Genomic DNA, 12,059 nt, shown 5'->3' on the forward strand with positions numbered 1-12,059 from the left:
TGTCGACCAAAAAGTAGGTCACTGTGGCCTTCTTTTGGAATTTGACTTGTCAGTTGATGCATCTTGAGTCTTCAGTGTGTCGACCAAAAGTAGGTCACCGTGACCTACTTTTGGACAGTTACATTTAAATTTTCAGGTACTGTTTGAATTAACATCATCAAACTTTGTTAATTGATGAATCTTGGTTAGTGAAAATTTTTGCCTGTTTTACAATGTATCAGAAGAGGGATTCTAGGCCCATGGGCCTCTTGTTAAAAGTGAAAGCATATTTCGAAAAATTAACGTGTCGCTGAACTTGGTCATTTCTTGAATAGACAGTACCTAATTTGTGTAATCATTTTTAGCTCATCTGAGCTGAAAGCTCGGTGAGCTTTTCTCGTCGTCTGTCTGTACACTTCACATCTTCAACTACTCCAGAACCACTGGGCCAATTTCAACCAAACTTGGCACAAAGCATCCTTGGGTGAAGAGCTTTCATGTTGATTCAATTGATTGATTGAATATTAATTCACGTCTCTTCGAAAATATTTCCCTCATGGAGACGTCACCTTTGCCGGTGAAGGGCTGCGAAATTTAGGCCTATGATCGGCGCTTACGGCCTTTGAGCAGGGAGGGATCTTTATCGTGACACGGGACCTCCGCTATTGTGGTCTCACCCGAAGGGCCATGCCCCCTTCAAAGGGGAGATAATCGCAAAAATAGGATGGGTCATTTAAAAATCTTCTCAAGAACCACTGGGCCAAAAGAGCAGAAAATCATGACCCTTGTGGGTAGGGTGGAGCAACAATAGGGGATCAAAGTTTTACATACAAATATATTGGGAAAGTCTTTAACAATATCCCAAGAATAACTGGGCCAGAAGAGCTGAAATTTACATGAAAGCTTCCTGACATAGTGCTGTTAAAATCATGACGGCCGGGGGTAGGATGGGGCCACAAAAGGGGATCAAATATTTACAGATGTACAGGGAAAATCTTGAGTCTTCTTTTCAAGAACCACTGGGCTAGGAAAGTACAAATTCACATGAAAGCTTCCTGACATAGTGCAGATTCAAGTTTGTTCAAATGATGGCCCCCGGGGGTAGAATATAATTTATAGCTAAATAATAAGAATGAAACATAAAAAGCCTCCCTCCCTCATCTGTTTTTGAGAAAATTGGCCTGAGAACCAGGGAATTAATTTTATGTGGCCTAAACTAGATTTGAGTACATGTACTAAAATATGGTTGACCGATTCGTTACCAAGCCAATGCAACCCTTTAACCTTGATGACGCTCCATATTTGGTAATGATTACACAGACCGGTGGTACTAAAAACCGGATCAAACTAGTTTGCAACAAACATACATTCATTGTCGCAGATGAAAGCAATTTCAATAGAAATATAAGAGAAAACATTCAGTGAATGTAAATATTCCCCCGACTATACTGGGGGGATCGACTCTAGGAAGAGGAGATGGACCCATCCACTACCTTTTGGAGGACAGAACCATCCCCGGATCTTCAAGAAGACCCTTCCCCGTTTCCAGGGGATCCGAGGGTCGACCACCATCGACGCCTCGCCGCAACAAACCTAGTGTAGCAGGGCCCCTACTGGGCAGTCTGCACTTTAAATCTTCACCATCGTCGAATGTAAATATATTAAATTGAAATTAAATGAATATTTAGGAAGAACAGGTAGTCCTTTACTAAAATTGTAAATTTGATGATCCCAGGGGTATAGGGTTTTCAGGGCCGTAAATTACATGGAGGCGGAGGAGGCAGCTGCCTCCTCCAACTTTTGAGCCAAAAAAAATTAAAAGTTAAAGTTCATTAGAATTTATGTTGTTTCCAATAACTAAGAACATGATACCTCCCTTAAAAAGCATTCCAAATCTTTCTTTTAGAATGAGTTAGTCAAGTAACATCTTAGAAGGCCCTAGAATCAAGGATTTTGCACGAAACGTGTTCAGTGTGCACAAAATGTGCTCAGCGTCTGGGGGCCTGGGCGGCCCCCATACCCCCGCCTAATTTCCTGCCTCCTCCTAATTGAAGGTTAATTTACGGCCCTGGTTTTGGTATCAAGGTGGGGCCAAAATGGTCAGTTATTGTGTCAACAATAGAATATTTTTAACTTGATAACTACCATTCCTCCAATTCTTTTCAAATTTTGAATGAAGCATCATTGGGACATAAATTATAAATTTCAGGACTCCTGCACCCCTGGCGCCTGAGGAAAACTTGACCGATTTTCAAAAATGTTCTTTCCATAGGGCCTTGGGACTAGTGATACTTATAACTAATATTCAGGAGCCCTGTGGGCCTCTTGTTCTAAATGATTTGGAAGATCACTTATGAAGATCTTAACAAGTTTGGACTAGAATGATCTCGCACCTAATTTTTATCTGAAAGAAAGTTGCATTGTTCTGAATTTGTTTGCAAGATCTACTAACTTCATATATTCGTTTGATACTATAGAACAGTGAGCCAACTCCAGTATCCAGTAGTTTGATTCTTAGTCCTGTGTAAACAACGGTATCAAAAGCTTTTTGGAAATCAACAAAGCGAACACTCCACCTTTTCTTTGACAACATTTAAAAAATAAATTTCAGATTTGAAAATACATGAATGTATTAATTGCGACATTTGATGTCGGCATACATCATGAAGCGCGTTAGCTATAAAGCTTGTATAGGTGTCTCTCGATGGCTCGAACTTTGAGCTATCAAAGTTTTCTGTCTCTCGAAGTGAAATCATGGTCCCGATTTTCCCCTCTATATAACAAAGCAAATTTGATATCGATCTCTCGAAGTGAAGGTGGGTCCCTTACAACACATTTCATTGTTTTTCACTCTCGATGTGGTGGTAGCGTATACTCACCGTTACTCAAGCGTGTAATAATATCCGCCCAAACCGTGGAATCTCCTGGATTTTGGCCGCGTGGAATCTCCTGTCGTTTGTGGTTGAGTGAAAAGGACTGGGAATCAAAGATAGCGAAAAGTAAACCTGCTGAAAATGGTACATGTATTTCCGAGGAAGAAGACTGGGAAACCGAACAGTCTTGAATCTTTCGCTCTTCAATAAAGTGTCTTGTCCTCTCATTAAAATGTCTCAATCCATAAATATCTTGACTTGGAACGTTCGTGGAGTCATATCGTCTTCACTTTGCTTAGCTGCGCTATTAGCAAAAACAAATTGTGATGTTGCAATAATAACAGAACATGAACTGAAATCAAGCAGTGTAAATTACCTGGATACTATATGTGCAGATTATTGTAGTATTACACGTATAGAAAAACCTATTAATACTACCCTAACCGACATTTGTCACTTTCTGGGCAAAGGTGGAGTAAGTATAATGTACAAGAAAAACATACAGTTCTCAGTTGTCGAAATTATTGACATTAACTCTTCTCGCATTGTTGGCGTAGAACTCAAGCGCAACAATCGAAAATCATTGTTTATTTTTGGTGTATATCTTCCGACGGATAGCAATACACAATCCTATTTAGATGAGATAAACTTGCTTGAAGCCTTATATAACCACTATTCTGAATATGGTGACGGGCTTATTGGAGGTGACTTCAATGCCAGTCTTAATACCAAAGACTATTCGCGTTGCAATTTGCATAAATCAAAAGTTTTAAAAGACTTTATTACTCGAAGCGACCTAGCATGCCCTGATATTGACTTCAAAACAACTGGTTCGAACTACACTTTCAATACGACACGCACTACATTAGACTATATTATCTACAGCAGAACTCTGTGCAATTATGTCGTAAACTATCATGTTCTTGAAGAGGGTTCTTTCAGCTCTGCTTCTGACCATCTACCAATTTGTATGGAACTACAAACCGACATTAAAACACATGTTCTATGTAAACCATCTGTGTCGCTTCCAGCCTGGCATAAAGCAAAACCAGATCAAATTAGGGACTACGAAAAATATATCCATAGTCATGCAGACTTTCTGGAGAGAAGTATGGAAACTATCGAAGAACTCGACATGTTCTGCCAAGAGTTGAACTCTGTACTACACTCTGCAGCGTCGCAGTTTATCCCTACTGCAAAGTACAAACCCTTTTTTGAGCCAGAATGGACCCCTAAAGTAAAATCGTTGCACGACACTGAGCGTCAAATGCAAAGGGTGTGGATAAATGAAGGTCGCCCTCGAGGAATGATACACAACTCCTACAAAAATTACAAACGAGCGAAATGAAACTTCCGGAACGAACTCCGCGATGAACACGATCGATACATGTCTGGCGTCTTTAAGGACATAGATGAATCATCAGAGTGTGATGTTCGCCTGTTCTGGAAGTTAATCAGACGATTAAAACCACGTTCCTCTCGCACCTATCCCATCATTGAGTATAATGGCGAACAGTTCGATGACACCCCCCCCCCCCCCCCCGGCGTCTCTTTTACATTCGCGAAGCATTTCTCGGACATTTATAATCCCAAAGAAAAATCAAAATACGATTCTGACTTCCTCACTTCAATTGAAAACCGCTATAGCGAACTCGAACGTGCCCCATGTTCATCAAATGCTGGTTTCACAGGAGGTCCTGCGACTGTCGACGAAATACATAACATAATTCGCAATCTCAAACACAGAAAAGCACCCGGTCTCGATCTCATTCAAAATGAACATTTTATTCATGGCGGTATACATCTAGCAAGATGCATCACTCACCTTTTCAACGCAATCCTGGAAGTTGGGTACGTCCCATCCTGTTGGAAAAAAGACTTGATTGTACCCATCTATAAAGGCAACAACAAACCTCGGAAATCTCCAGACAGTTACACACCAATTGCCCTCCTCCCTTGCGTGTTTAAAATGTTTGAAAGGTTCATTCTTATTAGGATACAGACAAACATACTGCCCACAATCCCATTTCCTTGTTCTCAACAACAAGGATTCCAGCAAAAACTTGGGTGTCTAACAGCTTCTTTTAATTTGCAGGAGACTGTTTTTCATAACATTGAACACAATAGTTCTGTTTTTGTTGCTTTTTTGGACACAAAAAAAGCCTTTGATACGGTATGGAGGCTCGGCCTCATGTGCAAACTATTCAAACTCGGAATATCGGGCACTATGTTGTCTCTAATAAATGACTGTCACTCCAACACACACTTCTCCGTTGTAGTTAACCAGACCAGACCACAGTGGTTTCGGGTATCAAAAGGCGTCCGACAGGGAGGTGTTCTCTCCGCTTTCTTGTATCTCGTATTCATAGATGATCTACTTTTAGAGATTCAAAATCTAAGTTCAAACATTGGCGTCTTCAATATCCAAAGCTCAAACTCTACCTTGGCAGATGACATTTGTGTTATTGCTCTCACTCCACGAGAGCTTCAGAAAATCCTAGATAACATTTTCCAATACTCCGTACACTGGCGGTTTACCTTTAATGCTGCAAAATCCAACGTTCTTTATTTTCATCAAAAAGGTTGTAATCCCGCCGACACTTTCAGCTGGCATCTTGGTAAAGAACCTATTGAAACTTCCAATTCATACAATCATCTAGGAATTCTCTTAAGCTCTAATTTTGACCCAGGCAAAAGAACATCTAATGCTTGCAGGAAAGGACGACAAGCATTTTTCGCTCTTAAAACGTCCGAACAGCTGAACCCCATAACGGTTGCCAAACTCTATAAAAAAAGTTGTTCTTCCATCCGTTCTTTATGGATGCGAGCTATGGTGCGATCTTCGGGCAAAAGACATTAAGTCACTTAACACATTCCAACATTTCGTCGCAAAACATGTTATGGGACTGCCCCAACATACTAGATCAGACATGTGCGAAAGCCTTCTAGGTCTCCTACCAATTACAGCAGAGATCGACATCAAGAAATTGCAATTCTTTGGTCGTCTCTGTGAACTCAACACAACATACCTTACAAATCGTATATTCATCATCCGTCTGTTTTCCTACTTGTTCAATCCCAGTACTAAGCATTATGGGTTTATTCAGGACATCACTCTCATACTGTTGAAATACAACCTATATCACGTTTAACCGAATACCTCGCAAATGGATTCTTCCCCAACAAGTCACAGTGGAAAATATCCGTGAAATCTTCTGTCATCTCGTTTCACTCTTCATCTAGACGCAACCGAATGCTTGCCGACCCTGACTTCGTTCAATTTAACATTCTCTGCGCAGACAAACCACCTAAACATCTATGGGTTATTCCTGATAATATTCAAGGCATTGTTCTGTGTAAATTTATTGTGAAACTATGGACCCTCCTAAACACACCACCGGAATCGTGTTGCCTCTGTGCAAAAAGTTTTACGAACGTGTTCGAGCACATTACTACAGTCTGCCCTGAAACATCCCTGTATCACAATGCCTGGTGGGAAACTGTGATTGAGGACTACGACATCTCACTAGGCGCTGAGTTATCAGGACTGTCGCAGAATGATTTATATTTGTTTCTTCTCGGTGCGAGAGGCTTAACTACCTCATTCTCGGACTATGACTCCCCAGGACTCCATCTTTTTAACTTTCGATTTATAAAAGATGTGGCAGCGGCGTATTACAGAAAGACAACAGCGTCCTCATAATGTTCCATGTAGCCCCTGTGCATTAACTCTATTGCAAACTTACGTGCAAATATATTTATATTTGTATTTAACCTGATATTCCTTACATTATGTTTATTTTCATATTATCTTTTGCACATATGTACAAATTAGCACTTATTTAAAGTTGATTTTGTATCGCATGAATCTCCATTGGGAGGAAATAAAGAAAGAGTGAATATAGGTGAAACATCAACGGTGCTTCTTTGTGGAGGTGACATTCTTGGGTATATAATTGGCTAATTGGTCAGTTTACACCTTACACTGGGGTATTGTGTCGTGATGATTAAAATTAGATATTATCCAACTATGAATTAAATCTATAATTTGTTGTGACTCAACAGCGAGAGAGGAAGTTTTATACATTAATTTAGAGATCTGTTAAATTTATCGAGTTTGTTCGTTGTGTAAAGTTACATCGTGTTACTCCTTCGTTAGAATTTTTGCTTTGTGTAAAGCGACATAACATTGTGCCCTTTTCAGTTAGCGATAGTAAAGCTTTAATGGAACTTTGTTTTGCATGCCTATCTTAGCATGATTTTAAAAGAACAAATAGATGCATAAACTTTGAAATCTTTCTATTAATGCTAAATAAAGTTCTTTATTTTGATATCAAATTAACTACCTGACAAACATGAAGGAAAACGTATCAAAACGATATGATCTTGTTGGTTGCTGTAAAATCTTAACTATATCTGTAGACCTTCAATATCAGAATTTTGAACTCTCAATTTTTCGAAGTTTTATCAAGGTCCCATAAAATTTTAGTTATCGAGAGTGACTCTCGATAACTGTATGTGATTTTTCACTGTTATGGTCTTTTGTAAATTTCAAGTTTATTGCGAAACATTTTCACTTTTTATGCTCCCCTTCAAAGAAGACGGGCATATTGCTTTTGCACCGGTCGGTCGGTCGGTAGACCACATGTTGTTCGCTCAATATCTTGAGGACCAATCACTTGATTGTAATGATATTTCATATGTGGGTTTATTATGAGTAGAAGAGGACCCCTATTGTTTTCAGGTCAATCTACTCTGTGGACATACATGTATAGGAAGACACTGTCCGCTCAATATCTTGAGAACCCTTTGCTTTACAGGCATCAAACTTGGTACACTGGTACATCCTAGGAGTAGATGACCCCTATTGATTTTGAGGTCACATGGTCAAACTGGACATTAGAATATACTGACCACTCAATGTCTAGAGAACCCTTTGCTTGACATCAAACTTGGTACATCTTCAGGAGAAGATGACCCCTATTGATTTTTTTTTAGGTCACATGGTCAATCCACTCTTGACATAGGAAGATATTGTCTGCTCAATAATATATTGTTTCCTATATTTTAAGAATTATTTCCTTGATTGACACCAAACTTGGTACACTGGTACAACATAAGGAGTAGATGACGCCTATTGATTTTTAAGTCACATGGTCAATCCTTGACATAGGAAGATATTGTCTGCTCGATATTTTGAATTGATGATGCTACTATCAATTAAATGATGCATGCGTATAACCCTTTTCAATTTTGCACCATGGGGGCATATGTGTTTTACAAACATATCTTGTTATGTTTGGTTTACTAGGAATTTCTTTTCTTTAGCAAGGCATTAGCCCATAAATTCAGCCATGCAAACTGTCGCAGCTTGGCCTACATTTTTCATAACGCGATGCGAGTTATTTCCCCCTGATTACAGAGGGCGCGCAGCAAATGACGGTATCATATAAGGAATAAATAGAAAATTTACAATTTTTGATTGCAATCAATTGCCAGTTAAGGAGTTTTTCTAAGAATTAAGTGTAATGACTTTAAAAAAGTATAACTGAACAAATTATTTTACTAATTACATTTAAATGTGTCCCTTGTGTGGTTTTCTAGCAAGCAATGTATGGTCATGATGTAATAAAGTATGTAAATATTACCTAGTCTTCAATATCTTTAGATCAGAATCATGATGTCCTTAGTATATCAGCAATTCTTCATTATCAATTTTTATCAATATTTTCGACAACCAACCAAAAAAAAACAAAAACATGCAATACGATATGCCTAAAACACATGTAAAACCAACGCATAAATGTACATTATCAATTTATCGTTTCACACTGAACAAAACTACTTGTTGCTAAATGTACACTAGATGCCAATAAATAACGCATTTTAATTATCTTGAATTGGTATCTCTAGTGTAATTTTTTAGTTAAAATATTTTTTTTCGCGTGTGATTCAATCTTTTGAAAGTTAGATTTTGTGTACATCAACTTACACCTCTTCTTGCACTTCAGTTACTCAAATGAGCACAAAATAATCAGGCTTGTAGCAACAATGAGTCTGCCTCCTCTTATTATTACATTATTTTTACGTGCAGATATAGATCTATACTGAGTCTGATAGCCCCCCCCCCCCTTCTTAAAAAAAAAAAAACACCCCAGCATTATCGTGAATGGTAGTGGAAATGTAAAATTTAACCAATGAATGGAACTGAAAGATCAACTCTTGCCGCCTTTCTTCTCGAGCTTTGGATTATTATTTTTATCCCTCACGAACATATTTTTTTTTTCATATTCCTTTTCCATCTAATTTTTTTTCCTAATTGAAACACGCTTCTAGTTTTTATAAATGTTTCATGTCAAATCGCTGTTTATTACCATGTTCCGAGTTTGAAATAAGCTTCCAACCTGGACATTGTTTAGTTTGTGAATAAGACTCTCAACAAACACGCCGAAAGTTAGATTTTTTGCAATGTAATGCCTGTGTTTTGATAGTCAAGGCTGCTAACGAGAACTTTTATGTTTTTATGAATGAAAGTTGTTGACAAAGGCATGATGCCTTTTACGAAAAACCGTTGTGAGCTTTGCAAAGCTTTGGAAGAAAAACTTTAAGGCCAAACGAGGAAAATAACCGTTAAACAATTTGAGTTTATATGTATTCCAGTAGCAAATTGCTATGTTGAATCCATTTTTACAGGCGCATGTACTTTGAATAATGTTGAATTTTATTAATGAGTATTAAACTTCCCATATATTGTTTTGTGGCCAGAGTCATTACATGTACAGTTGCCAATTGTTGATTGTAGAAAATAAAACATACGAGTATAAGAGCTTTGGGACTGTAGTAATATAGAATATTAAATATTTGATACACTCGTAACATGTAACCATATACATTGTATCTCATACTCAGGAAAAAAGAAGACAGACTACATGTATAATGTATTGACACATAAAATGCATTAGGCTTGTCCCTAGTACTGGGGAATCCTTCAGATATTTAAATGGCAAATGCGCAATGATTATAAATATGAATGAAGGTCAGTTCTACGTCACGAATGTTGGCACGGAGCTACGATTAGGGAAAATTCCCGCTTCTCTGCAACACCCTCTTTTCCGACTTTATGTTTTCGCCACCAGTGATATTGCATGCTCCGACGTCATGTCGTGTCAAAGGTCAATCGGGGATAGATTGAACATCCGGGCCCTCGCTCTGCAGTAAACATCGAGTCAAACGAGAAAAAAAACCACACGTCATAAACGATCAGTATTGGTAAGGTCGAAGTATGCGGATAGCGATCGGAACAGAATTTGATTAAGTTACATTCAATATTATATATCTTTCTTAATTGTGTGCCACCCACACCAACATTGTCGTGATATCTTATTACTCATCACACCGTGTTTCACCGTGAATTTATATATACATGTTTATATATCTTTTTAAATCCTGAGTAGGACACTGTGCATCTTTATTAAATTGGTAACCGTATTTCAGCATTGTTGTTCTCTAGACTTTTTTCTGTGGAGAAGGGGGGGGGGGGGAGAGAGAGAGAGAGAGAGAGAGCGAGAGAGAGAGAGAGAGAGAGAGAGAGAGAGAAACCAACAAGGAGTCCAGCTACGTGTTATATACTTTGGAGTGGTGACAAAAAGTGAGTGTTTGTTTTTATTTTTTCCAATATATATTTCATCGATATCCAACTTTTTTCCAAAATTTAATCTGGTGTCACTTTTGAAGATATCATGAATTCAATTATTGCTCTCTTTAAATGAATTAATGCGCGCATTAAATCAATTATTTCTCTCATCAAATGAATTAATGCGCACTTCAATTCAATTATTGCTCTCATCAGTTGAATTAATGCGCGCATCAATTGAATTAATGAGAGCAATAATAGATTTGATGTGTGCATTAATTCAATTATTGCTCTCTTTAATTCAATTGATGAGAGCATCAATTCCGTAGAAATATTGCTCGCAATAATTAATTTAGAGCTCAGTATAAATAATTTGATGATCTCTTTAATTCAATTGAAGATATCTTTAATTATTTACAATGCTTTTGTAAAAGGAATTAATGCGCGCATCAATTCTTTTAAAGAGATATGTATAATATGTTAAATTGAAGATATCTTTAATCATATAGTTGCTCTCTTTAAAAGAATTATTGCTCTCTTCAAATGAATTAAAGATATCATTAATTCAATTGAAGAGAGCAATACTTGAGTTCATGCGCACATTATAATCCATTATTGCTCTCATCAAATGAATTAATACGCGCATCAATTCAATTATTGCTCTCATCAATTGATTTAATGAGAGCATTATATCAATTATTGCTCTCTTCAATTGAATTGTTGATATCATTAATTCATTTGAAGAGATCATTAATTCAATTAAAGCGCGCATCAATTCAGTAGAAGAATTAATGCTATCATCAATTCATTTAATGCGCGCAATAATTCAGAATTGAGGATATCATTAATTATTTGAAGAGACCTTTAATTAAATTGTTGCGCGCATGAAATGAATTGATGATATCTTCAAATAATTTAAGATATCTTCAATTATTTGAGTTTATGTTAATTTGGCGCCCCATAGTCTAAATCCTCTCTACCGACAACTAGTACACCCGAGCACGGCACAAAACATCTTAATGCAATATTATTTACAAGTTGTTAACGTGATAATTGGTTTTTTGTCGATTAAATCTAATCCGTTTATGAAATGGCTAATAGATGTTTTCAAACCCCGAGGGCGCATATGACGTCACATAATGGCGCATAAAATAGCGAAAGTAAATATTTGAATTTCATCGCTTTCAAACTCGAAAACTACGCAAAATATTTCATTTAAAACACGTTTAAAGTAGTTTTAGGCATGAAAAGAATTAATTTTGCTGAAAAAATGAAAAAGTTTAGAAACGTGCGTTGTGTCCTTTAATACTATTTATGTGAAGCTTAGGACCGCAATCGTTAAAGACCCATCTCATGACCGTACGGTCAGTGAAAATGTAGGCGGAGCCTAATCTAAACAGATGTTATTTACCTGGAGTGGCCAGGGTCTACCAAGGTGTTAATTGCTATATCCCATGACACTCAAAGAAATACACAGAGACAAAAGGTGGTAGAAATCTACCTGTCCCTGCTTTTTTATAGTTTTGATATACACAGGACCTGTCTCAGTGACCTCTGCAGAGTTTCTGTGGCCA

This window comes from Ostrea edulis, chromosome 4 (assembly GCF_947568905.1).
Source record: "Ostrea edulis chromosome 4, xbOstEdul1.1, whole genome shotgun sequence".
Taxonomy (NCBI): domain Eukaryota; kingdom Metazoa; phylum Mollusca; class Bivalvia; order Ostreida; family Ostreidae; genus Ostrea; species Ostrea edulis.